Source organism: Bubalus bubalis, chromosome 12 (genome assembly GCF_019923935.1).
Source record: "Bubalus bubalis isolate 160015118507 breed Murrah chromosome 12, NDDB_SH_1, whole genome shotgun sequence".
In the NCBI taxonomy this organism is placed as follows: domain Eukaryota; kingdom Metazoa; phylum Chordata; class Mammalia; order Artiodactyla; family Bovidae; genus Bubalus; species Bubalus bubalis.
In genome coordinates this window covers 60,480,501-60,502,893 of record NC_059168.1, presented here as the reverse complement: position 1 = coordinate 60,502,893, position 22,393 = coordinate 60,480,501, and the positions used below count along the sequence as shown (strand labels likewise).

The 22,393-nt window shown below is 47.9% G+C and overlaps 2 long non-coding RNA genes across 3 annotated transcripts in view; one reads left to right on the top strand and one right to left on the bottom strand.

Moving 5' to 3' along the window:
• Window positions 1–19,508, bottom strand: part of LOC123328541 — a 123,649-nt gene extending 104,141 nt beyond the window's left edge. Inside the window, exon 1 of the long non-coding RNA XR_006639802.1 lies at window positions 19,329–19,508. This is a non-coding gene — a long non-coding RNA (uncharacterized LOC123328541). The remainder of the gene's footprint in view (window positions 1–19,328) is intronic.
• LOC112578083 lies at window positions 1,201–7,378 on the top strand. 2 transcript variants are annotated; one of them, XR_003102308.2, is made up of 6 exons: window positions 1,201–1,370; window positions 1,469–1,545; window positions 3,553–3,931; window positions 4,806–4,985; window positions 6,626–6,733; window positions 7,153–7,378. It is a non-coding gene; the product is annotated as an uncharacterized LOC112578083 (long non-coding RNA). The 2 variants fall into 2 exon arrangements; XR_003102307.2 differs by lacking the exon at window positions 7,153–7,378 and having other exon boundaries at window positions 6,626–7,012.
• Window positions 19,509–22,393: the final 2,885 nt, after the last annotated feature.

The following is a 22,393-nucleotide window of genomic DNA, read 5'->3' as shown; positions in this document are numbered from 1 at the left end:
GGCTTTACTGTCCATGGAATAAGGAAGACTACTGGAGTGGGTAGCCATTCCCTTCTCCAGGGAATCTTCCCAACCCTGGGATTGAACCCAGGCCTCCTGCATTGCAGGCAGATTCTTTACCATCTGAGCCACCAAGGAAGATGTCTATATTGGCTTTCTTTCCCCTCTCTCCCCCTTTTCTCCATGCCTTGCTTCTGCTCCCTGAAGTCACCTCCCATATCAACTACCCACACACAAACACTTTTAGGTTGGGCTCAGCCTTCTAGAGGGTGGACCCAGAATAGGAAACATAATATTTCTGTGTAATCTCAATAAATCCCAGGGCCCCATGAGGCTCAGTCTTGGCAGGAAGTCCAGCAAACAATAATGGTGTCATACAAAGGAATCTGAACCTTCAGTATCTATAAAGATGCATCAAAGAGCCAACACTTTCTAAATTCCCTGTGTCTGTGTTCCAAACCATCTCCCAGCTACTTCAGACCCCTTTGCATGCCATTCTTGCTCTTCTTCTCCATCCCTTTATTGCATGAATGTAGTTAGCTTCTTAGGCTTAAATCACACACACAAGCACATGCATGCACCCTAGTCCCATCTCTCCACTGTCCTCCTGATTTCAGCTTCCCTGAAGAGCCAGCAGCAATCTTCTTCAGTGGTGGTGGCAGAATGGAGGGCTCCGGCTTCTTCCCAATGTCCTCCTCCTTTGGTTCTGGGATAAAAGTTAGACTGCAAGCTTCTAGGCCACAAACACAGAGCCTGGCTTGCATAGTCCCTACAGCAAACCTGCAGGGCGACGACCTTTTTACTGTCATGGCACACAAGGAAACAGGCATTTTTGTACCATAGACACAATAGCTAAAACTGCCATCCCAAGGGCCAAGGGGCTCCCCATCTTGCTTGGCAGAGCGTCCCCATTTGGACACACCAGTGTGCCAGACCACCCTAGTTGGGAAGGTGAGGAACCAGGGCCCCCACGCTGTGGTGGGTCCTGAGAACACGTGGAGAGCTGGCCCTCTCTTGGCTTCTAATGAACAAGAGCACGGCTTGACATTTTTCTGCACATTCTTACATTTCCCACCGCCTCCCTGCCCCCATCCATACATTCCACAACACGGCAATTAATTGTTCTCTGCTGTTCAGCGGCACTGGTGTGAGCAGCCACGCCTGCAGTCTTGCTTTGTTCCCAGTTTAATCAGTGACTGTCCCTGGCTGTCCCTCAAAAAGCAGACAAAACCAGCCAGCTGCAGACCCAGCTGTCAGCGAGCCCCTACACTGGCATTCAAGTGGCCACAAGAGAACCCACACAGTGCCCGGAGAGGGTCCATTCTTCGCCTTTCTCTTCCCTACAATTGACAGGCTCTGAGGAAGGAAACGTGAGTGCTGGGCTTGGCAGCGGGGGCAGGAGGCTCTTGTTAACAGCTTGCCTTCCTGTTTATACGGGGTCTGGCAAAACTGTTAATTTCTCTCACAGAGGTGACAAATGGAAAAACCAGAACGCCAGGGAGTGGCAGCCTGGAAAACAGCCTCAGAACAACTTCTTGAAGCAAAGTAAGAGGCTGTGGGTCAGGGGGGAGGACCATCTTGGGTTCCCAGGCCCAACAAAGAGGACCTCATGAGCTTAGCTGTCCCTCCAAAAAAGACACAGTGAGCCCCACTGTGAGGGCGTGCTTCACCCGCATTCTGTCTGTGCATGCTAAGTCACTCAGTCATGTCCGACTCTCTGCGACCCTATGGACTATAGCCCACCAGGCTCCTCTGCCCATGGGATTCTCCAGGCAAGAATACTGGAGAGGGTTGCCATGCCCTCCTCCAGGGGATCTTTCTGATCCAGGGATCAAACCACGTCTCTTTACGTCCCCTGCATTGGCAGGCAGGTTCTTTACCACTAGCACCACCTGAGAAGCCCTGCATTCTATCTACTTCCTGACAAAGTGGCCCATGACAGAAACTGTAAAGTCCCTGTGGAGTGAGCATCTGCATTATTACCTTTGGAATCTGTCCGCATCATCCATGAGTGATTTCTGATCTGAGTCTGAAGCTGAAATCACTCCAGGAAATAAACCAGGCTTTGGCTTATTTGGTTTATTTAAATAAACCCCTGTGCACTGCTTCCCCCTGGCATCCTAAACCCTGGGCAGTGTTTCTCACCCCAGCTATACAGCACCTGGGGAGAGCCTGACCTATTACTCTGGAGAGGGTCCTGCGTGATGATGTGATTTAAAAGCTGCTCAAGGGATTCTAATCAGTAGCCAAGGTTGAGAATGTCAGGGGTAGGAGACTTTTCCTTCACCCTCTTAGATTCAGTACTGAGGGACTTCAGATTTAATGACAAATACAGATCAACAGGAGAAAAGGCATACAAACTTATTAATATTTTACATGCACAGAATTCACAAAAAAGATAGGCCTTAGCAAGGGAGAGAGGGCTTCGGCTCCAAGGGACAATAAATTATGGGCAAGTGACAATGAAATATATGTGGAAAACCAGTGGAAGATAAGGATAATTTTAGTAAGGTTTGCTTATGCACACTCATCTTGGTGCTGACTCTTGGTGATAAGAGTCGCTCTCCTCTTGCTGGTGTGGGAATGGGTATGTCTTCAAAAGAGAAATTTATGCCTTGCTTTTAGATGGATAAGGGGAGGGCAGAGAACTCTTCCTGCAACTTTTGCTTCTCAATTGCCTTCAACTTAAAATAATCCATATTTCAAAATGGCATATTTGGGAGGGGGGGGCAGCGCATATTCTGACCCCCTTTAAGAACTACTAGTAAAGAATAAATTACTGTTGCTCTTTTCATTACCAATTTTTATTATTTTAAGTGCAATGTGAGCTTATTTCAAAAGGCTGTTTGTAGAGGTGAGGATGGAGGCAAGGAATGAGGTGAGAAATAAGTCAGTTCCAACAGTCACAGCCTCCTACTGGGGTGAACAACAGTCCCTACTTGACAGGGATTGGGGCGTGGGTTTGGGGAAGTGTTCCTGGGATCTAGGACTCTGGGTGCTAAAACTGGAAAAGTCAGTGCCCCCTCCACTAGCTCTGAGGGTGCCATGGGCTGTCTTTTACCATGTGGGTTCCCCGGGCCCTAAGCCTCTTGAAGAAAGGGGTGGAATTATTCATGCTTGTATTTCTCCGTATCTGCCATGCTGTAGGTGCTCATTATCCAGTTCCCAAATTTGCTGCCTCCTGTTTAATTCAACTAAGGTCCCTAGCTGCTGATATTTTATGTAGGAACGTTACCGTGCTTTCCCGGCTTCAAGAAAGACATAGCATATCTTGTTCTAGAGAGAGAAGCAGCTTTGGAGTGGGTGGGTAAGCAGCCTGAAGGCTGAGCTTTGGGAGAGTATTTGCAAGCCTGTGGACACAGAACACCATGGCTGCAAACACTGAAGAGAAATGGAGCTATTCTCACCACAGATATAGAGTTCATTTAAATATCCCTATGCGCACAATTCCTATCAAAGGAGCTGGATTGCAAAAAGTAACTATTTTAGAAGTTTCATCTCTTACAGAGTGAAAATAAAAAGCTTCTCTCTCTTTCTCCTCCTCTGCTTCAGTTTTACATGGAGAGAGTGAATGAGGATTTGTGGAGATTGCAGCTCTCTGCTTGGACTCTTGGAGGACCCTCAAAGCCCAACAGGCAGGCCACGACACTGAAGGCCTCCCCACTCCCTCACATTGGCCCCCTCCCATCCTCAGTGTGGCCATCCCAGGTCCCTGCACGAACCTGGGGACCGACCAAGGTCCTGCCCACCACCTGTCTGGGAAGCCCCTACCCTGCCACTTACTTGTACTCCTTCTGCAATGGTCAACTCAAGCCTAGGCTCCTCCAGGAAGTCCCACCTGCCTCTCTCTCTTCTGCAAGTTTCCAAAGAAAGCAGAGTCCATATCACACTGCCCAGCCCAGCCCGTGTGATCCCTCCAAGAAGTAATCAGGTAATTCATTCTGCCAACATATTCTTTGCTAATATGGTCTCTGCCCACCCATCTCAGTCTGGTATTCCTGGGACTGTGTGAAAACCTGGGTGGCTATGGTCTGCCCACCTGCTCACCATGAGGGATTGTCAGAAAAAGTTGGAGGGTGAGGGAGAGAGGAAGTGTCATGTTGGCTCTGCTGCCGTGAGGCCTGGGTGTCAGTCCTCTGTGTTGGATGTCCTTCCAGAACAGGCTGTCTGCACCTCTGCTTCAGTTCCATTTTGTTCTCAGCTCCCAAATCTTGGCCAGATCCTCAACTCAGCCCCACAGGGAGCATCGGAGAACATGATCAAGCACCTAACTCTACAGTCAGCTACCCAGGTTCTGGTTGTGTGCTAGGTCCTCCTCATACCTTAGTTTTCCCATCCATAAAATAGGGATAATAACAGTACTGATTTCACGGCATTATTGGATCAAGTAACCTACTTTTGTTAAAGAAACTAGAACAGTGTCTGAGACAAAGGGAATGCTGGCTATTATTATTTAGCATTCTTTTAATAGAAGAGAGAGAGACCACCTGATGTGTGTCAGTCCTGTGCCCTGAACTTTTCCCATCTCTGGGTCTGGTTCTTACCATTTGAGGCAGTTCTGGTCTCTCTAGGAACTTTTCTCTGTGGCCACTCCTGGGTCTCCTGCAGTGCTGCACTTTGCCTCCCTGAGAGGCCAGTCAGGGTCAGGTTCCAAAAAAGGCAGTCTTTCACTGCCACCCTGATATAGCCTGTCTGTGTTTCGAAAGTGTTCGTCTTGATCTCTCAAACCTCTGTGTGCTTCTCGAAGGAAGCACAACATTTCTGTTGTGTGCATTTTCTTTATCTCCCAACTATGCCTAACATAGTCCTAGGCACTGGCGACGTGACACTACAGCACTCGGGAGAACCAAAAGCAGTTTTCCAGCTCTCACTGCCTAACGTCCATAACAGCAGAAGTAACACTGGAGGGACCCCCCCCCCTCCGCCCCGCGTTGACCTTGGACCTCTGGTACAGGCAGATCAGCAAATACACTGCCTTGGATTTGGTGAGTTGGAATCATAGAGTGATAACCCACAGGACTTAGAGCCCTGGCCTCTGTCCACTCCCTGAAGCTTGGAGTAAGCCCAAATAGCATTACTGGGAGGCAGACAGGGGAGATGCCAGCCAGAGCCAATAAACAGACATCCTCTCTCCCTCCATTTGACTTCCTCAGCAGTGCACTGAAATAATGCTGAGCCTAAATTCTGCAGTAATAAAACAGACAGAGGCGATGAAGGGGCTATAATTCCAGGCAGGAGGGAAAGTGCCCTGGCTCTACAGCGGTTTCTCCATGGCCACCCTTATTTTACTGGAAAGGGCGCTGTTTGTGGTGTCTCTAGGGTCTTTCTGGCATTTTACGGCCTTTGTTGGAAAATGCTTTTAGATTAGCATTAAGCCTGTGTTATTCTTGAAAAGGCTGGCTGAGTAATAAGTGAGCTAACCTATCCTGTTTTCCATAAAGAACTATAAATTCCTCCTGCTTCTCTGAACAAAACATCAGTATTCCCACCCACACTCTCAGCTACCCACTGCAGAGGATGAAACCTCGCCAAGTCCTACTTTAACACTGCTGCTCCTGGGGCTACAGACCAGTTCCCCTCTTCCAGCCGGAGTCCGCCTCTCTGTGTTTGAGTTTTTGCTCTGCTCTAGTAAAGATAAAGGCGTATTCATAGGGCCAAGAGTCCCTCTGCCAGATGGGCTGAAACACCACAGCCTTACTGCAGTCAGTAGCCCTTGGAGAAGAGTCCAGACACTAAATACTTTGCTGTCCAGAAACTGTCGCGAACAGCAAGGCAGACGGGCCTCTTCTCCCCATGTGTACCACTTTCCTGCCCCAGTGGCCAGACTCAGCCTGTCCCTTGTCTGAAAGGCCCTCCATTCTCCTAGGCACCTGTCAATGCCACAGGCCACTCCACCTGTGGGTGTTTGTTCTCTAAGGGCTGCAGTAGCAGGCAGGGGAATTTGGGAAGCAGGAAGTGAGCACTTTGCATGGGAAAATTTAGATCTCAGGATTCAAGTCAGAACCTTACTGAATATTTGCTTGTTGTCTTTGTATCAATTTAAATGTCCACTTAATTCTCTCTCCAGAGCTGGCTCCAGTATCTGGTGAGTTGGGAGAGAAGCCTCAGGGCCTTGGAATGAAGTCACCAGGGGTGGAGGAACAGGGAGGGAAGTGCTCAGAACAGAGAGAGCAAAGGTGCCCCCTTACCCCATAGGCACAGGTGGTCAGTGCGGCAGGGGATGATGACTAGTGAGGCTTGATTATGCCAAAGGAAAATAAGACAACTGTAGGGCCATCTTCCTAGAGCTTGAAGACCTAGAGGAAGGCAGCTTGCTGGCCTCAGAGGTGACCTTACTTTGGGAGCCAGGGAAAAGAGAAGACAAACTCTGAAAGAGTGTTCAAGGCCAGGAGGACATCAGAATACAGAGGTGGAGATGCTGGGGCAGGGAAGGGCTTCCTCAAGGGCAGGGGGAGGGAGAGAGACTGGACAAACTGGCAGCCAGCCAGCCAGACCCAGGCCGGCCAGGCAGTGAGGGCAAGAGACAGCCCACTTCTGGGGCACCAGACATATCCTCTCCTGAAGACCACAAAGCTCCAGCCAATAGAAAAGCCACCTGGGACTCCTTATACTTTTTCCTACTCAGGAGCCAGGAACGTGCCGCCGCCTCCTGTTGCCCTGACCTCACCGGCTACATGCAGCAGAATGGCCGGATAGTCTCCAAATGCTATTTGCCTGCCATCACTGGCAACAGGTAACAAGCAGAATGAGAAACTCTTACCTTTATTTTCATTTTTGTTTTCTTGAAATAAAATTTCTTAGAATGAACTCTGAAAGTGAGGGAAAGAAATCCTAATTGGGTAACACCATTGAATGTTTCCATTTTTCAGGGCAAAGCAATCTCTGGATTTGGGGTGGTGGGGAGGGCATGCTGTGAGGCATGTGGGATCTTAGATCCCCCACCAGGGACCCATGTCCCCTGCAGTGGAAGTGCAGTTTTAACCACTGGACCAACAGGTAAATCTCTGGACTTTTCATTTAGAAAACAAACAAAACAGGGTGAGATAAAAATAATTAACTAAGGAAATCATAAAAAAAATGAAAAGACAACGTACAGAATGGGAGAAAATATTTGCAAACAACATGACCAACAAGGGCTTAATTTCCAAACAGCTCATACAACTCAACAACAAAAAAATCAAACCCAATTAAAAAATGGACAGAAGAATAAACATTTTTCCAGACAAGAAAATGGCCTATTGGCAATTTATACGAATGAAAAGATGCTCAACATTGAAAATTGTTCAGTTCAGTTACTCAGTCACATCTGACTCTTTGCGACCGCATGGAACACAGCACGCCAGGCCACCCTGTCCATCACCAACTCCCGGCGTTTACCCAAACTCATGTCCATTGAATTCGTGATGCCATCCAATGATCTCATCCTCTGTCGTCCCCTTCTCCTCCTGCTCTCAATCTTTCCCAGCATCAGGGTATTTTCAAATGAGTCAGCTCTTCGCATCAGGTGGCCAAAGTATTGGAGTTTCAGCTTCAACATCAGTCCTTCCAGTGAACACTCAGGACTGATCTCCTCTAGGATGGACTGGTTGGATCTCCTTGCAGTCCAAGGGACTCTCAAGAATCTTCTCCAATGCCACACTTCAAAATCATCAATTCTTTGGCACTCAGCTTTCTTTATGGTCCAAGTCTCACATCCATACATGACTACTGGAAAAACCATAGCCTTGACTAGATGGACCTTTGTTGGCAAAGTAATGTCTCTGCTTTTTAATATGCTATCTAGGTTGGTCATAACTTTCCTTCCAAGGAGTAAGCATCTTTTAGTTTCATGGCTGCAGTCACCATCTGCAGTGATTTTGGAGCCCAATAATTGTTAGAGAAATACAAATCAAAATTACAAGTTTCCACCTCACACCAGTCAGAATAGCCATCATTAAAAATTACAAATAACAAATGCTGGAGAGGATGTGGAGGAAAGAGAACCCCCTTACAACTGGTGGGAATATAAGTTGGCACAGCCACTATGGAAAACTAAAAAGAGAATTACCATATGGTCTAGCAATCCCATTGCTAGGCATATATCCAGACAAAACTCCAATTGAAAAAGATACATGCACCCCGGTGTTAACAGCAGCAGTATTCACAATAGTGAAGACACGGGAACAGCCTAAATGTCCATTAACAGATGAATGGATAAAAGATGTGGTTAATGTATACAATGGAATACTACTCAGCTATAAAAAAAGAATGAAATAATGCCATTTGCAGGAACATGAAAGTAACTAAAGATTATTATACTAAGTGAAGTCAGAAAGAGAAAGACAAATACCGTATGATATCACTTATATGTGGACTCTAATATATATGACACAAATAAACCTATTTATGAAACAGAAGCAGACTCACAGACATAGAGACCAGACTTGAGGTTGCCAAGGGGGAGGGTGTTGGGGGAAAGGGTCGAGTGAAAGATTGAGGTTTGCAGATGTAAGCTATTATATATATCCACAAAGAATGGATAAACAACAAGGTTCTACTGTACATCACAAAGAACTATATTCAAAATCCTATGATAAACCACAATGGAGAAGAATATTTTAAATGTATATATATGTGTAACTGAATCACTTTGCTGTACAGCAGAAATTAACACAACATTGTAAATCAACTAACTTCAATTTAAAAAAAGAATTGACTGAAAACAACCATAGCAAGAAGCTAAATTAGTCCATGCAGTTTGAAAATGAAGATAAAAGTCTTAGCAAAATATGCACGTCCCCTGTATCACACGTGAGAGGGCCAGGTGAATTCCCAGCCTTGCTTACTTCATCAATACCACCCTGGGCCCATTTAGAAGGAAGAGCTGAACCCAATCACATCCACCAGGTCTAACCTGAGGCTGGACTATGCAACTAGCCATTTTAGAAAAGTATATACATTCTTATATATTATACTAAGAGTTGCCTCTATAGCATATAAATTTACACAAAATAAACATTACATGTGTGCCTGAAATAACGAGGGCATGTGTACCTTTCTGGAAAAATAAAGGTGGTATGCAGCGTGGCCCTTTGGGGATGACCCGACAGAAGGTAAAAGAGGTGGCTGAGCCTGACATGACTTAGAACTGAGCCAACTCCACGGTGCACATTCAGAGATGGGGTGTGGTGCTCATAAGTTACGTTCTCTGTTCCAAGACGATTACTTAGCTCTGTCGCTCTCCTCCCCATCTCTAGCAAGTCTCCCGTGAACTCTGAAGGTGCCTTTACTTGGTTCCCCAACAGAGATAGTGAATATATATCCTTGAGGTCAGACCTGTTGGCATACAGAAATCTAAGCATCTTTGGGGATCTCCCATGTACCTGCTCTGCCTTTTAGCTGGATCATATGGTTCTCACAGGGAGGGATCTTACTCTGCCCCCCTCCCTCTTTTCGGAGGTGTGTCTGTGATGGAGACCCGGTTCCTACTCTGACAACCCCACTCCCTCAACACTCAAATGCACAGCAGTTCTATCCAGTGATCTGGAGATTCCACCAGCAGGTGACAAACACAGGAAGAGCTTGAGTCAGGGCCCCAGTTGTAACTCTCCTGGAAGCTACTGCTTTGAGACAATGAATATGAGTGTCCCTGGGACTTCAGGCTAAAGGTCAAGTAAGATGTGGGGTCCCTGATCCTTTCATTCTTGGGTGTGGACCTGTGAAGCAGTGTGCTGACATGCCCCCCACCTCCCTGACCCACACATAGCCCTGGCCCCCACAACAGCCTCTCTAGTAGAGCAGGTGGGAGGTGGTGTTGGCCGCCTCTGCAGGATGGCATGGAAGAACACCAGGATCAGGGCCCACCCCAGCTGGAGGGATGACACAGAAGGAAACCTGAAAAGCAGGAGAGGAAACAACTCCATCCTCTACACATTGACCAAAGCCACTCCAAGCCTGGATGCTTCCCTCAACTCTGGGGCTGCTGTAACCACCAGGGATCCCTGGCCTTGGGGAGTCAGACCCATCCGATCAGGATTCAGTTCCTCCCAAAGAGGTCCTGAGTCAATAATGGCCGTCTCACAGTGAGGACGTGTACTCTGACTAGAAAAGCAGACAGACGTGGCGTGTGAGAGGCCAACCGCAGGCACCCACATCAGGGTCTGCCACCCAATCCTCAGAGAGCAGGAACCTCTGTGAACACGTGCCTCCATGCCTCGGGAGCTTGGAGGAGCCTCTCGGGCCACCAACTCCCAGCTCTCCCAGCCCCGCATCATCACAGCCCCACCTGGTCCTGCAGTCCCCAAAACAGAAACACTGAATTTCAACCAAAGGGCTGAGAGCTTGAGAGCATTCACAAAGGGCCACCAGTGGGCAATAGTGCTATGAGGCTAAGAAGAACAAAGCTGGATGGAGCTCTGCCAGGAACCAGAAGAAAAGAAACTTCTGTTGGCACCTGGGGTAGAGGCCCACTCTACCCCAGGTAGAGGCTTGGTACCAGGGTGAGGTTTCTCAGACATGCTCTGATAAAGATTCTCTGAAAGTCTCTACGGTGCTTCCAAGTTCACAAGTTTATAGAATGTTAAAGTAGGAAGGGACATTTTGTGGCATGTTTGCAAGGCCTTTCTTCTCTCTGGGCCACAGTTTGCATATCTGTATGAAGAAGAGACTGGACCAGATCTGCAGGCCCCAACCCAGTCTGTACACGGGAACCACCTGGGATGCCCTGCTGCTTCCAAGTCAGCAGGGGCAGGTTTGGGGGGAGTTGGTGGAGGAACTGCTGCCATCAGACTGGGCTCCAAGAATTGGAAATTGTTTAAACAGGGTGATGGGCAAATGGGTCAGGGTCAGTGGGGGCGGGTGTCAAAGAGGAGAGGAAATATTGTTCTGTTCACTTTGTTTTTCAGAATAAAAAGTTAAAAAACTAAAACTACTAATAGTAATACCCTAAAACTAGCTGTGCCTGGGTCTCAACTGGAACCTATTAAATTGGAATGTCTAGAGAGGTCTTCCCTGGTGGCTCAGACTGCAAAGAATCAGCCTGCAAATTCGGGAGACCTGGGTTCGATCTCTGGGTTGGGAAGATCCCCTGGAGGAGGAGGTCAAGGCAACCCACTCCAGTATTCTTGCCTGGAGAATCCTTATGGACAAAGAAGCCTAGCTGGCTACAGTCCATGGGGTTACAAAGAGTCGGACATGACTGAGCAACTAAGAACATGGGGGCTGAGAGGGTGCTGAAGAATTGATGCTTTCCAACTGTGGTGTTGGAGAAGACTCATGAGAGTCCCTTGGACAGCAAGAAGATCAAATCAGTCAATCCTAAAGGAAAGCAACCCTGAATATTCATTGGAAGGAGTGATACTAAAGCTGAAGCTCCAATACTTTGTCCACCTGATGTGAAGAGCCAACTCATTGGTAAAGACCCTGATGCTGGGAAAGACTAAGGGCAGAAGGAGAAGAGAGCAACAAAGGATGAGATAGTTGGATGACATCACCAATTCAATGGCTATGAACTTGGAGAAATTCTGGAGATGGTGACGGACAAGGAAGTCTAGTGTGCTGCAGTCCAGGGGGTCGCAGAGAGTCAGACACGACTTGACAACTGAACAAAGGCAAAAAAAGGGGCTGGGACCCTGGCACTGAGGTTTTCAGAAAGGGGTCTCCAGGTGATTCTGCTGGGCAGCCAGGATTGAGAACACTGGGCTAGACACTGAGTGGTCCCCACGTGCAACTGAGTGGCCGAGCCACCCACACCTTCCACCCGATATAGCAAGTCACGCTCTGGTCCCATGTGCTTTAACTTCATGTTTCAGGAGCCCTTCGTCTCAGACAGAAATGATGGAGATGCACTTGGAGCAGGCAGTCCCGGCCAGGCCTTCACTCAGGTCCTCTAGTCAGTTCAGTCTGTGTCCCCTCTTCAGTGGGGCACAGTGATCCCTCAAATGGGATCCCCTCTTCAGTGATCCCTCAAATGGGCTGCTCCCCAAGGCCTCCAGGGAGGGAGCTCAGCTCCAACTCAGGGAGAGAGTGAGCTGCCCCTCCAGGTGTATCAGGAAGCTCCCAGCAGGAACACTCCTTCTCACCCACACAGCAAACCTGAACTCAAGCCTCTTTTACAGTCTCCTCACGTGGCCACGTGCTGTCGGGTCTCCCCACTCTCAGAACACAGCAAGTCACATTCCTGTTGCATTTGGGTTGACTTCCCAGCAGACACTGAATGTTTCTGGACTGCTTCCTAGGATCCTTGTTTTCTCTGTTGCCTTTCAGCATCTGGGACCAAGAAGGAGCAAACAGGCTTGGGCTTCTACACAGGATGCTCAGCGTCCCGGGGCCCCAGAGATGTTCCGCCTGCTTTCCCCACCCGCTCAGCTCAGAGCACCAACTGCAGCACCGCCCCCACCCCTAACATTTCCCAGTGGGATCCTAAACTGCATGCTGGGTTTTCCTGCTGTCTTGAAGTTGCTCAGTCGTGTCCGACTCTTTGCAACCCCATGGACTGTAGCCCACCAGGCTCCTCCGTCCATGGGATTCTCCAGGCAAGAGTACTGGAGTGGGTTGCCATTTCCTTCTCCAGGGGATCTTCCCAACCCAGGGATCAAACCCAGGTCTCCTACATTGCAGGCAGACGCTTTAACCTCTGAGCCACCAGGGAAGCCACTTACAGCCCACACTCCTGGCTAACTCCTCAGAAGGTTCCTTCCCTGTCCGATCCTTGTCCTTTGTCAATGACTAACCAGTTCCGCAAGGCAGTGGGGATCTTTCTGAAATGAAGGAACTTCTTAGGTGACATCACTCCTTTTTCACACAGGTACTTCCTACTGCCTTTCTGGAGCTGAAGTTGGAGGGGCCTTTTCAGCTCAAATGTTGGTCACTCAGTCATTTCTGATCCATTGTGATCCCACAGACTGTAGCCCACCAGGCTCCACTATCCATGGAATTCTCTAGGCAAGAATACTGGAGTGGGTTACCATTCCCTTCTCCAGGGATCGCAGATTCTTTACCATCTGCGCTACCAGGGAAGCCCTTTTCAGCTCCAGGGCTCCCCCTGATTTCTAGCATCTCTATGCCTCTACGTTTACCTTTATCTGTAATTCAACAAATACTCACTGAGTACCTTTATGTGGCAGCGGTGTGCTAACTGTGGGGAAGAAAACTGTGAGCAAAACCAGGGGTCCCTGGGACTTCCCGGTGGTCCAGCGGTTAAGAATCTGCCTTTCAATGCAGGCGGTGTCGCTTCAATCACTGGTAGGGAAACTAAGATCCCACGTGCCGAGAGGCAACTACACCCACACTGAGCGTGCACACCACAACTAAGGAGCTTGTGCATTGAAACAAAGACCCAATGCAGCAAAATCAAACAATCGGGGTCCCCGTGACACACTGAACAGGAGTTGGTTTTGTCTGCCTTGTCTTCCAGGTCATGGGTGGGGTGATCTAATCCAGAATAAGAAGGCAAAGTGATAAACACTGAGTGACATCCTCCATAGGCCAGAGAAGGGCGCTGATGGGCTCAAGGCTGCACAGGGCTGCAACTTCAGTCTTTCAATGCTGATTTCAGGGCACATTCGTCTTTGTTCACTTTCTGATGCAAGGAACACACGGTGGAGGAGCCTGAGAGCCCTGAGGTCTCAGAGTGTTGAGTGTGATGTGGGTGTTTATGAAGATGTGCACACATGTAGGGGCAGAGCTGAGGGCAGAGAGCTGGGCCATAGGGGAGGGCTGGGGGCTGGATGGAGGAGGGGATTATTCATAAGGAAATCACAGGCTGAAAACATAGAATCAGTCTTAGGGGGCCAATTTCAGGATTCAGTTTCCAGTTCCTGGCTTCTCTGCTCCTGCAGCAACCGACAGCCCACTGAGCTGGCAGCCAGGGCTGAACGCTCAGGACCTGAACTCCAGGTCTGCACAGTGACAGGAAGGTAGGCGTGAGGAACGGGTGCCAAGTGTGATGACCAGCCTTGGGCTCTCATCCTAGTCTCAGGACAGATCCCTTTGCCAATCAGACCCCAGTCCACTCACTGAATGCAGGGGGCTGACTCAGAGCGTTCTCAGTCTGAATCAGCCAGAGACCTTGTGACCTGGAAAATCCCAGGCCCACCCCAGAGATGGGGTGCTAGGGGCCTGGAATGAGAGTCAGGGACATGTCTGGCTAACCCGTGCTGTAAGGTGACCCTGGGCCATCCTCAATCCTGGGCCACACGTTGCCCAACAATGGACTTGGTCATCTCTGGAGTCCTTCACAGCATTTCCCTGAAAAAGTCAAGTTCCTGGGGCCACATAGAGGGGAGGTCGTCACCTTCAGGATGCCCCTCTTTATTGGTAGGTGTGGTCCAGCAGAAGAGGCTGCGTGACCAAGCAAGACACCTGCCCACAGGGAACCAGCACCCAGGCTTAGGGGAGCTGAACTGGAGCCACAGAACCTCCATGCTGTCTGTTCAGGTTTCAAGTCACACTGACCTCCACCTCCCATTCCCTGGGTTAGCCTGGCCACTTCAAATCCTAACCAGGCCAAAGCTCATTTGAACATATTTGTATGCCAGAGAGCAGAGTTCAGAACATAAGCCCTGGATGTACTTTGTGTTTTCCCAAATTCCAGAAGGTCAACATGTTGACGAGAACTAACAGACCCAAGGGGCTGGCCAGAGATCCTAGGACCCAGTTCCTCTGTGGGGAATCTGTACTCACCAGTTTATAGCTTTGAATCTCAATTTGTCCCACTCTATTCGCCATCAAAACTCCACCCTTCAAAACCTCCTTACTCCATAAAGCCGTCCCCATCCCCCCAACCAAAATTACATGCTTTTTTTCCCCTACAACATTGTTAACCATTTTAGTGCCCATTTCCTGCCCTACTGGAAGTAGGGATCATCCCATTTTTATTTTCCTGGGAGCTTGGTGCATGTGCAGCTGTTCATCAAATTAAAATAGAATTGAATAAGGCAAGGGGGTTAGTCTTCCAGTTCAAAAAGTGAAGCAACAATTGTGCTTTGTTATTATTTTAGAAAAATCATCGATATAATCATTTTATAGGTTGCCAGTTCATTAAAATAACCATTTTACAAATAATACCCTATAAAATTTTCTGGTAATAATAACTACTCATAATTTAGTACTGTTGCTGCTGCTGCTAAGTCACTTCAGTCGTGTCCAACTCTATGTGACCCCATAGACGGCACCCCACCAGGCTCCCCCATCCCTGGGATTCTCCAGGCAAGAACACTGGAGTGGGTTGCCATTTCCTTCTCCAGTGCATGAAAAGTGAAAAGTGAAAGTGAAGTCGCTCAGTTGTGTCCAACTCTTAGCGACCACATGGACTGCAGCCTACCAGGCTCCTCCGTCCAAGGGATTTTCCAGGCAAGAGTACTGGAGTGGGGTGCCATTGCCTTCTCCGAATTTAGTACTAGGGATACCTAAAGGAGCCCCCCAAATAAGCTGCACAAAGCAGGAATGGCCAGGGACAATACTTAGCATCTATTTTTTTTCTGAGCTTCAAATTGAGTGAATGGTGTTCTACCTTATAAAACAAAAAAAGATGGTACACAGGGAAAAAAATTTTCCCCAGGAAAACACACAGCCCCACAAGAACTGCACGCAGAGCTAGCAATTATGATGTAAGCATGGCCTAAGAATGAAGGAGTTCCTCTTGACTCTGTGGACTCACATTTATCCCACAAAAGACACGGAGACCATTGGGATCCTTGGTGCAGAAGCGCTGGTGGAAGTCAAAACATACTTCCCATCTGGGTCTAAGGTGGCCCCTGGCGGTGAGGGAGGTTTGGGACAGCAGGTTCCGCAGGAGCCAGAAAGGCTGAGGAGGAGGTATCTGCAGCCCATATGGAAAGAACTTTCAGAAAACCACTATTCAAGGAAGTAACTGGGAAAAAAAATACAACCTTCAGGACATTATTTGTTTGGGGGTCTGTCTGATAGGTTCTGAGCAGCTATGTCTGTGCAAAGTGGATGAAAATGAAAGAAGATGCTGATACTCTAAAACTCAGGTGGAAATCCCAGGCCTAATAACCAACTTCTGGGAGAGGGCATGTAAAGGTGAAATCTTTTATTTAGTAAAAGGGAGTTAGGGTTTGTGGCTAAGAATAGCCAATGGCCTCAAGACATTTATGACAAACATGTGGGGACACTGGCAGAGAGAAGCCATAAAGCTCACTGAGTCACACCGTGGGGTGTTCGGCCCACTGGCTCCATGATCAGCTCACCTGAACCACTAAATTGCAGAAAAGGGAAGAAGGACAGCTAGTCTACTTCATGGAGCCTCAATTTTGTCTCCTGGAAGGTGTGTGCAACAATCATGTTTGTTTATGAGGATTAAATAATATCACAGGAGGGCTAGTAGATGCTTTTCCTGACACCAGACCCAATCATACTTTGGCCTGGCTAAACAACGTGTAACAGTCTGCACTCTGGTGTAGAAAACAGAGGCTCTTAGCAGTTATTCCTGTAACTGAACAGACCATGAGCTCCATTCCCCTTTATTTTTAGGTTTGGTTTTTTTTTTTTTTTTTTTTTTTGGTTTTAAGATTTGTCCTTATTGCCTTGCTTATGGAAGGAAAACCACTTCATCAGGGCCTGAGAAAAATGTAGCACTCAATGTTTACAGCAAGATGATACTTTTTATAACGTTCAATGATATTTGGGCTGATTGTGAATGTCCTCTTCCCCGCCCCCCCTCTGTTTAGGAACACATGAAAAGTCAATTAAGCAGGACAGTTTGTTTTGTAAGTTAAGTTATTGCATAAGGCAGTTTTGGCACTGTTGATGGAAATTAAAAGTCTTCACCCTGTTTTGATTCTCTACAGAAGTCTCTTGCTGTGACAGGCAGGAAAATGAACTGGATAAGAAAGTGGGTGCTCCATGTAGGGACTTGGTCAAGAAACTTGGCTAGGAAGCAGAAACATGGCCCTGCATGAATGCTATGTGTCTGGGACCCAAGGCTGGCCTTCAGTAGAAGGCCTCTTAATTCTAAGTGACTTTACCTTGAATCAAGCTGACCATAAAGAAGTTCCAAAGAAACAGTCCCTAAGCCCAAGTGGATGTAGATTTCAGTGGGCCACTGAGGGGTCAGGACAAGGCCCTGCCTCTCTGCAGCCACAGCAGATGCCCTAAGAACAGGAGTGCCCTGGCCTCTCTGAGACAGCATGGAAGGCAACCCCCTCCCAACACACATGCACACAGATATGCTGCTCATTATTCACAAAAACAATCTACTCCCAGTAACACCAGCATCTCACCAGGGAGTAGATTGTTTTGGCATTCTCCCTGTCACCTCTGAGGGCAGCAATTCTTCAACTATCTCACAACTTTTGATCAGAAATTCTACAAGCATGGAAACTACATGATCCCCAAATTGTACGTCTAAACAGTCATCCAAGTGAAGTGAAGTTGTGCATGAACCTTCATAGCAGCTTTATTCATAACAGATTGTCAATCCTCTTTAAAGACTGAAGTGAATTTACTTCTAAACCAGAATTTAGTTTTTCCTTGAACTGTCTACAGGATTCCATATTGGCAGTGTCTGAAGGTGTTTCTGGGGTGTTCTGAAGGTGTTCTGTCATGCTCACAAGTATCCAGGAACCCTTAAGCACCGCCCTGGCCTGGATTTGCTGCAGATACTAGCTAATTGACCAGCTCTTTGCAAGAGCCTCTCCAGAAGGCCCAACTATCTTGGGTATTCTACTCAAAACATCTTCTGTTCTTTAGTATTAAAATCCACGTGTTCACCACCTGGGTCATCACTCCGTCCTCTTGAAGGTGAGAGGAATAAGCCATGCGGGAGATGCTGGTCCAAGAAATTAAGGTCTTAGCTCCTTTGCAGTAGAACAGCCATTTCTGGGTTCTGTGGCAAAGCAGTGGTGCGACCAGAGGCTGCTGGAGGGTGGGGGTGGGGGTGGGGGTGGGGGGGGCAAAACTTCAGGTCAGGCCACAAACAAGAGGGAGAGCAGCCAGTTGGATGAAGGCCTTAATCACAGGCTTGGCTCACACCCTATAACAAAAGCTTGTTGCTGCCCACTACTCTGCCCCAGGGCTAAAAAATTCCCACTGGGTAGCCCATCCCCACCCCCACCTTCTGGAGATGGGCACTCACCCACTTGGAACCATGGAGACTTCCCAATCAGATTCACTTTGGTCAAGAGTCCGGTTGGGAAGCTCTCATGAGCTTAGTGATGAATTCATTCCAAATCTAATACAGATCTTCCTGCACGAACGATGGGGTTAGGTCCTGATAAACCTATTGAAAACAGCCTAAGTGGAAAACGAATTTAATACACCTAACTTACCCAACATCACAGCTTAGCCTTGCTTTACACTTACAGTTGGGCAAAATCATCTACTACAAAGCTTATTTCATAACAAAGTGTGAATCATCTCATGTAATTTATTGAATATGGTATTAAAGGTGAAAAACAAATGGTATTCAGGTCCAGACTGGTTATGAGTTGTTCACCCTCGTGATGGGGCTGCAGAGGCCCCGGCCCCAGGGAAAAGGTCCAAATTCAAACTTCAAGATCCAGTTTCTACTGAATGCATATCACTACCACACCATCATAAAGTCAAAAAATTGTAAGTTGAACCATCCTACATCAGTTAAAACCGTCTGGAGGTCACTGCTACCAGGAAGTCCTCCCTTGGGCTTTTCAGGGCGCAAAGAAACCGCAGCCTCCCACCCTTGCGCCCTTCATTCCTCCCGGCACGACCACACCCAGGCACACACTCCCGCTGGCCTTGGGGACGGGGCCGTTCTTCCTCCAGGCCGGGCGGAGGAGCAAACCCCCTCCCTTCAGCCCGCCATCAGCCCACTCGCCGGCTGCTACGCCAAGAGGCGGCTATCTGCCTAGTCTAGGGTGAGATGTCAAGCGGACCGGGGAAAGACGCGTCCGGGTGAGAACTAAAAAAGACGCAAAAGGCCGGGCGCCTAAGACCGTGACGCAGCAACACAAACAAAACTGACGGGGGCTGGAAGAAAGGCCGGGAGACCCACGGCGCGCCGGCAGCCCTTTGCGCGGAGGATGCTGACCCCTGCTGGCCGCGCGCGGGAACGCAGCGTGCCTGCTGCCGAGACTGACAGTGGGTCACCTCGGAACCCCAGGATCCCGCCCGGGGGAAGAGGGCCTGGAGGGGTGGTGGGGAAAAAGCAGGGACCGGGAGTACGCGAGCATCCGAGGCCCTGAGTTCCAGTCCTGCCCACTCCCCACCCCACCCCCATACACACCATGCGGTGACAGTGTTGGCAGCCTCCCCCAGCTCTCAAATGCCCTCAGCTCCTCATGTCTTAGGAGGCGATAAGCAAGTGGGGAAAGTGAGAGAGCTGCAGTATAAATAATCCCTCCAGGGCCTACCTGTGCCTCCAAAACGCTTCCCCCATCAGGGTCTTCCTCCGGACAAGCCAACTCCAAGTGCGGAGCTAGTGAGGCCAAGCTGGTTTAAGGGATGGTTAGTGACTGGTGGGCTGCATAATGGCTCCCAGCCATATCAAGGTCCTAATTCCGGGAACCTGTGGATATTCCCTTATAAGGCAGAAGGGACGTAGCAGGTGTGGTTAAGGGAATTGAGATGGGGAGATTATCCTGGATTCCTCAGGTAGGTCTTAAATGTTATCACAAGCGTCCTTATAAGAGGGAGGGAGAGGGAGCTTTTAGTACAGGAGATTTAAAAAACCACATTACAAAGGAAGCAGAGAAAGAGATTTAAGATGCTACTCAGCTCACTTTGAAGATGGAGTCATGGGCTAAAGAAAGCAAAAAACGCAGCTCTAAAAACGGGAAAAGACAAGAAAATGGATTCTTCCACGGAGGCTCTACTGATATCCAGATTTGGCCCCACGAAACTGATGTCAGATTTCAGGTCTGTAAAAGCATGAACACATGCTATTTTTAAGCCACCAAGTCTGTGGTAATTGGTTACAGCAGCCATCAGAAACGAATACATGAATAGGACAGGCCTCTACTTCCACCTCTAGGGAAGTTTATAATCTTCCTTTCTTGAGATTTTAGAAAACAGCAATCAAAAAGTCACTTATCTTCTGTGGTGAAATATATAACCCAAAAGCACATGGGCTTCCCCATGTGCTCAGTGGCTCAGCAGTAAAGAATCCGCCAGCAACACAGAAGCCACAGGAGACGCAGGTTCAATGTCTGTGTTGGGACGATCCCCTGGAGAAGGAAATGGCAACCCACTTCAGGCAAAAAGTATTCTTACCTGGAGAATCCCATGGAGAGAGGAGCCTGGTGGGCTACAGTCCATGGGGTTGCAGAGAGTCAGACACAACTGAAGTGACTTAGCAGGCAAGCACATGGAAGATGCTGAAGATCACTCACATTAGGGAGGGAAGGGATTATTAAAACCATGGTGAGATACCACAGCACAGCTCCTTGGAGAGCTGTGATAGCAGAGACAGATAGTAATAAGCTTTGGCAAGAATATGGAAAAACTGGGAATCCTCCTATTTTACTGATGGGATTGCAAAATAGTGTAACCACTTTGGGAAAGTTTGCCAGTTTCTTTAAAAAGTTAAACATGAATTACCAGTTGACCCAGTAACTCCACTCCCAGAAATCTACCCAAGAAAAACCTAATATTCATATCCAAAGACATGGACATGAATGTTCACAGCTGTGTTACTCATAATAGCTAGAACCTGGAAATAGAAGTTCAACAGTGAATGAAAATGTGGTATGCAGGATGAAATACTATATTATTCAGTAAGGGTCAACCAACCCTGTTGACACATTCTGTTTTGTCACCACACAGCTCCAGGCCAGTTTTACACTCATTCACATCTAAAACCAGGAGAAACAGATGGTTCTGGTTAGCCTCTCTATCTTGTCCCTTTTGCCACACCAGACTATTCCAAAGGCTTTTCCTCTGTCCTTCCCTCTTTGGCTGGTCTCCATGCTGCTCCTTGAACACATCAAGCACAACCCTGCTTTGGGGCCACAATACCATCTGGAAGCTTCTTACCCCAATGGCTAAGATGCATGGCCATCTCCTATGTCTTCTCAATGAGGCTTTCCCTTACCACCTTTCACAGACCTTAATAACACCACCACCCCTTTTCTATCCTCCTTTCTCTGATTTTTCTCCATGGAATTTATCAACTAATAAACTCCATAGTTTTGTCTGTCTTCTGGCTAGACTGTAAAGTCCATAAGAAAACGGATTAGTCGTTTAGGTTCACTAATGAATCCCCAGGACTATGACTGATCTGTAGAGAGAATGCAATAAAATACGACATAAATGCATGAATTCATAGTCGACTCTTACTTGGGCTGGGTACAAGCATAACTTTTCCATGATGAAGACTGAGAGGAGGCTTGCTCTTCTACAGCACTAGGGACTTGTAGTTCACTTGATGGCTAACCTCCAAGTACAGTAACTACCAACTGCCACCAACAGCCAAAAGACCCATCCAAACCTTTGAGGAAGAGCCTTTTCTCTGCCTTATAGGTTCCTCATGAGGGTGCTTAGTTGGTAAGATAAGAAATTAGGCACACCTACCCTTTAAGACCATAAGTGTAGCCTGAAAACGTATGTGACATTCACAGCATCTCTTCTAGGAGTATTTTAGAAGGGAGAAAAAGGAAACACAACCTACATACCTCTTGGTGGAGAAGGCAATGGCACCCCACTCCAGTACTCTTGCCTGGGAAATCCCATGAACGGAGGAGCCTGGTGGGCTGCAGTCCATGGGGTCGCTGAGGGTCAGACACGACTGAGCGACTTCACTTTCACTTTTCACTTTCACGCTTTGGAGAAGGAAATGGCAACCCACTCCAGTGTTCTTGCCTGGAGAATCCCAGGGACGGGGGAGCCTGGCAGGCTGCCGTCTATGGGGTCGCACAGAGTCGGACACGACTGAAGCAACTTAGCAGCAGCAGTAGCAGAGAAATGTTAGCTTCTAAAGAACCTAAGGCTAAGCAATATAATTATGAAACTACATTGTGGGCTGTTGAATTCATTCAGCTTCTAATTTAAACTCGTGTCTTTTCCATCAAGTAAGAAGTTTTGGTTTGTGTCTGTATGAAAGTTCCTCTCTCACATGAAAATTTAGCACAGGAGGTGGTTTTTAACCACACTCCACCTGGGACATTAGTGATATCAGTTGTTGTGGCCACAGTTCATTGTGTTGTATGTGTACTAGTTACACATAACTAGTAAACGGGTTAGTCTCCCATTTACTACAAGTGAGGGGTAAGCTTTGTCAGGGTCTTGACTGACATCGATTTATAACACTTGATGGGGTTTTTTTTCCCCTTAATTTGGGTACTTGGACTATAATAGAAATGAATTAGGCTTTTTCCTTTGCAAATGGAATAACCACACATTAACGCATCTTGAATAATAAAACAGCTAAATTTCCAGAACATGTTCTTCTCCATTCCAGTCAGCCTGCCTTCATCATTTG